The following is a 5,813-nucleotide window of genomic DNA, read 5'->3' as shown; positions in this document are numbered from 1 at the left end:
ATGAGAAATTAATCGAAGTTATTTTCTTGCATGAGAAAAATAATAAAACTTGCTACAAAATATCTTGTTAAAGTGAGAGGTACCCTGACCAGGAAAGTAATATAAGTTGTTGATGTTTATGCTTAGTGTGAATATGGTTGACATCAGTCAGTTTCGTTAATATGTGATGCATGTGTAGTATTGCATTTCATGGGATGCTATGACACCTGTCTTTTTCATTTTAAGTTGAACCTGAATATAACTCAACTTTAATATATCGTTGACTGGGTCATGGTGCCGCTGAATCGAGTTTTTCCCAGTGCAACCACATTTTCCTTTGTGGGAAGGCGTTGATTCGGTCCATTGACATGCCTCTGGTCGGTGCCTCCAACTAGGGAAGGTTATGGTCATGCTTACCCTGGCCCGGTAAGCAGGCATAATCTTGTGTGCCCGTTGTTGAGATTATGCTACCGGGTCTGCAAGTGGGATCATTTTGGCCACGACGGTGATCGTTGTGTCTTTGGTAGACACGGGGCCACCCAGAACTAGCCCGTTGGGGATTGGGTCGGAGTGGCCGGGAGAGTGTCATGGAAATGGAGGGGTTTCGTCAGAATGCCGTTGGTCCACCCGAATGGGAGTGCGAGGCCATGGGTTCCGTGGTGTGGGTACAGTGTGCTACCTCTGCAGAGTGTATAATCTATCGATAGCCGAGTCCACGGTCACGGACGCCTTGTAGTAGGTCCCACCATGAGTCAACCTTTAATGAATTTTCACACTAAGTTACGAACTTTGCACTGTTTATGATGGCGGAAAGGCCATCGAGATGTTCGAGACCAAATATTGGTCGTGGTTGTGATCGCCATAGGGATCACGAGTTACTCTTGTCAAGACAACGATGGTGATTTGTTTGTCATCCGTAAATGATCACGGTTGGTAAGTCCGTCCCGAGGGACATTCGAGCATGATCACAGCATGTTGGACATATGGTGTTGCATTATTATTAATTGGTTAATTATCATGATATTGTTTGTCATTATGATTATGCCTGTTGTGAACTTGCAAGTAGAGTCAATGTACTGACCTAGCATATCATGCCAGATTTCAGGAAAGTCTTGTTGGAAAGGAGTGTTGTCCGGGTCTAGATCGTGTCCACATCGGTGTCCCTGTGCTATGGAGCTTCCGCTACGACGTTGTTCCGCTGCTGCGTAGTTGTCATGATCGAGGCCCCTTTATGTTCACTAAATAATGTACATATTGTTCAGCCGCACCGTGCGTGCCGCTTGGCCTCGACATCTGTTGTAATATAAACTCTGATCCGCTAGCATCAATAAAGCGGTTGTTTTCTGTACCAAGATGTTGTGTGTTGCCAGAAGACATGGTCTTTGGGCTGGCAATGTAGGGTAAACCGGTCGCTCTGAGCCGGGGTGCCACAACACTTGGTATCAGAGCCGCGCTGACTGTAGGCCACGCTAGACTACAACGTGTTAACTGGACGCTAGACACGAGTAAGTTTGAGTGCTGGTAGCACTTATAGCTGGTTGTTGCATTGCAGGCATTTGGTTTATTTTTTATGCTAACCTGCTAATGGTTGTGAGTGTAGATGGCTCCGGTGTCGTATCCGTCCCAGTTGCAGCTAATGCCGTACACGTCACCGCACCTCCTACGCAACGTGTGGCGTCGGCTGTACCCTCTCGGAGACGACCCAGTCTATCGTGTGTACCGGGAGCGTCTAGCAGACTCAGTGTATGAGTATCACGCAGTGGTTACTCTACGCACGAGCTCCGATTCCGGCTTTTACACTCGTACTTCTCGGATCGGTTACGCCTCTACCGCTTCTCATGCTGTCCAGTTTGCCGCATTTGAGGTCCTTGTCGAGCTTCGCTACAACGAGGTCCGAATGCACAACAACCCATGTTTCTACTACTATCCTTCTCTGCACGACAATGGTCGTGTCCGTTTCCCTATCATTGATCCGGAGTCTGATAGTGTTGCTAGCCACCTTGCTCGATATGTCACCGCTAGCTATCTTCTGATCCACGAGCTGGCTCGAGAGCTGACTCATGCCCATACTGCTTTAGCCGCTGCTTTAGTCTCTACTAGATCTGGCACTGCTCCATCTTCTCTGGGATTTACTCCGTATATTCCAGTTAGTTCTAGTTCCCCTATTTCGCAGGTTACTCCTCCGAGTAGCATGGGCGTCTCGGCCGTGAATCCTCTCAGTGCTCCTGCCGAGTGGGTTTCACTTCTCACTACTCCTATAGCCCCGATGCTTCATCATACCCCTGCCCCTGAGGGAGAGCCCTCAAGGCAGCGCCGTCGTGTTACCTTTAACCCGGAGGTTTCCGTTAACCTCGCCAGTTCAGGATTCGAGTCCGCTTCAGGGGAGGACACCGCGGCACAGCAGAGCAGTAGTACCTCTGAGTATTCGTAGTCGTCCGGATGATGTATGGATGTAGTCATACGAGTCATGATGTTTCGTTGCATGTATGATAGTAGTTGAACCTGACATGTTGTTTATCCTTCATGTATGAGTCTCTGTATAATTATGCTGGGACTTTATTCGCCGTATTTTCTTCGCTCTTTTGTTTTCTTCCGGAATTTGTTGCTGGCTTTTCCCCAAATTTATTCTTGGATGTTTCTCATCTCGATTGCGTTGTCTTGGGAAAAATCCACAATAGGATGACGCGGGGAGGCAGCAGTAGCAACGTTCGTGAGGGAACTCCTGTTCGTCGTTCCGCACGACAGGCAAGACATTCTCCCGAGCCGTACATTCCGCCACCGCCTCGACCGCCAAATCTGCCCTCCACTGAGCAAATTCTGCGTATGTTTGAGGAAAGAAGGAACAATGATCTGATTGAAATATTAAGGAGTGTGCAAGCTATGGTTGGATAGAATGGAAATCAGAACAGTCATTACTCAAAGCTGTCAGATTTTCAAAGGACCAAGCCACCCAGTTTCAGTCAGATTGTTGACCCATTGGATGCAGACGATTGGTTGCGTACCATTGAGAAAAAGCTTGAGATTGCAGGTACTGAAGAAAATGATAAAGTTCCATTTGCAACTCATTAACTTGAAGGGGTTGCTGCCATATGGTGGAAAATGGAAAAGCCATGTGGCCTGTTGATGAAGAAATCACCTGGGAAAAATTTAAGGATCAGTTCCGGAAATATCATATCCCTACTGGAGTTATGAAGACTAAGCAACGTGAATTTCTTGCACTCATCCAAGGAAGTCAGTCGGTGGGTGAATATTTGCAAAAAATTAATCATCTGGCTCGTTACTCCCTTTATGTGGCCACCGAAGAAAGGAAGATTGACAGATTTCTTGGAGGCTTAAATCCGCAACTCTGGTGTACTCTCAGTATGTTTGATTTCCCAGATTTCCAAACTCTGGTGAACAAGGCTTTCATTGTTGAACGGGAGCACAAGCTTATATCAGATAATAGGCCTATTAACAACGACCACAAGAGGAAGTTTGAGCCAAAGAAGGATGGGCAACCAGTGCAAAAGGCTCGTACCTGGCAGCAGACTCAGGTGGAATACAAGCCAAATTGGCAACAGAATGTTAACAAGACCACCACTCAAGTCAAGAATGTCGTGACCAACCCAATGCATGAGGAGCGTCAGCGCAATAATTCTTGCTTCAGTTGTGGGCAGAATGGACTTTATGCCAGACAGTGCCCCAAGAACAACAAGGCGAATGCCCTATTCAGGCCACAAGTCAACTTTATAGAGTCATGCCCGACCCAGCAAAACTTTACTGGGCACGTGCACCATCTGTCAGCCGATGAAGCCGGAGAGAACCCCGAAGTCGTCATTGAAATATGCTAGTACAAACCCCAGGATCTTTACTCAAGAGCAATCTGGTCTGCCGTGATCTGGAAATCAATATCAACGGAGTCTACTTTCAACCTCTCTGATAATTATTGAGTCTGCAAAGTTGGATATTATATTGGGTATGAATTGGTTGACCCAATATCAAGTTTGCATAAACTGCGCAACACGAGAATTCACTTTGACCAGTCTGAATGGGCAGACTACCAAATTCTATGCTCGCAAGAATATACCCAAGCAAGAATTGGTTTTCACCGCTGTGGCTAAGTTGGAATTAATTCATGTGGTCAGCGAGTACCCTGATGTATTTCCAGAAGAACTGCCGGGCATGCCACCAGATCGAGAGCTGGAATTTGCAATAGATCTTGTGCCCAGAACTGCACCGTTATCCAAGAAGTATTACCGGATGCCCTCATCAGAATTAGTGGAGCTAAAGAAACAACTTGATGAACTGCTCCAGAAAGGATATATTCGTCCCAGCTCTTCACCATGGGGATCACCTGCTATTTTCGTGGACAAAAAGGATGGCAGCCTCCGCATGTGTGTAGATTACCGCCAGCTGAATGAGGTCACCATCAAAAATAAATATCCGCTGCAAAGGATTGATGATCTGTTTGATCAGCTCAGTGGGGCTAAAGTATTCTCTAAGATCGATTTACGGACCGGATATCACCAGCTCAAGATTAAAAAGGAAGATATTCCTAAGACCGCATTCACTACTCAGTACAGTCTTTATGAATATACAGTGATGTCCTTTGGTCTCACCAATGCCCCTGCTTTCTTCATGCATATGATGAACAAAGTATTCATGGACTTCCTCGACAAATTCGTGGTAGTCTTCATCGATGACATCCTCATTTACTCCAAGGGTGAAGAAGAGCACAAGGATCACCTCCGAGCAGTGCTACAACGACTCCGCAACCATCAGCTATACGCCAAATTCAGTAAATGCGAATTTTGGCTGAAGCAAGTTGGGTTTCTCGGACATGTACTATCCGCCGAAGGTATAGCCATGGACCTGAGCAAAGTAAAGGATGTGCTTGATTGGTTGCCGCCCACAACCGTGACGCAGATCCAGAGTTTTCTCGGATTAGCTGGATATTACCGTCGTTTCATTGAAAGGTTTTCCAAGATTGCTAAACCCATGATGGAGCTGCTCAAAAAGGATAAGAAGTTTGAATGGACGGAGGACTGTGAGAAAAGTTTCAGTGAGCTAAAGATACGGCTGACAACCGCACCTGTATTGACTCTTCCAGACATTTATCGCAGTTTTGATGTGTATTGTGACGCCTCCAGGCAAGGCCTTGGTTGCGTACTTATGCAAGACAGCAAGGTAGTAGCATATGCATCGCGACAGCTACGACCCCACGAGGGAAATTTTCCTACTCATGATTTGGAATTGGCTGCGGTGGTTCATGCGCTAAAAAATTGGAGACAGTACCTCATTGGAAAAAGGTGCCAAATTTTTACCGATCACAAAAGTCTTAAATACATATTTACTGAGCCGGATTTAAATCTCTGTCAACGAAGATGGCTAGAGTTGGTCAAGGATTATGATCTTGGAATAAATTACCACCCGGGTAAGGCCAACGTGGTTGCCGATGCACTCAGTCGAAAGCCTGTTAGCTTAAATGTCATATTGAAATCCTTGCCTCCCGAACTCCAAGAGGAGATCGCTCAGCTCAACCTGGTCATAGTGGATGCTGTTCTCGCTAATATTTTGGAAGTTACCCCCACACTTGAGGAAGAGATCCGCAAGGCCTAGCCAGCTGACATCAAGCTGCAAAAACGTGCCAAGAGCCCGATGGCAGAGCAGACCCCAGATTTCTCCAAGGACAAATTCGGTACCCTCCGATTCCATGGAAGGATTTGTGTACCCAATCAGCCTGACTTAAAGCAGAAAATCTCTTGTCGGAAGCACATGAATCCTGATATTCCATTCACCCGGGAGGTACGAAAATGTATGAAGACCTTAGACAAATATTCTGGTGGGATGGAATG

Source organism: Aegilops tauschii, chromosome 3, assembly GCF_002575655.3.
Source record: "Aegilops tauschii subsp. strangulata cultivar AL8/78 chromosome 3, Aet v6.0, whole genome shotgun sequence".
In the NCBI taxonomy this organism is placed as follows: Eukaryota; Viridiplantae; Streptophyta; class Magnoliopsida; order Poales; family Poaceae; genus Aegilops; species Aegilops tauschii.
This window is presented reverse-complemented; position numbering follows the sequence as displayed.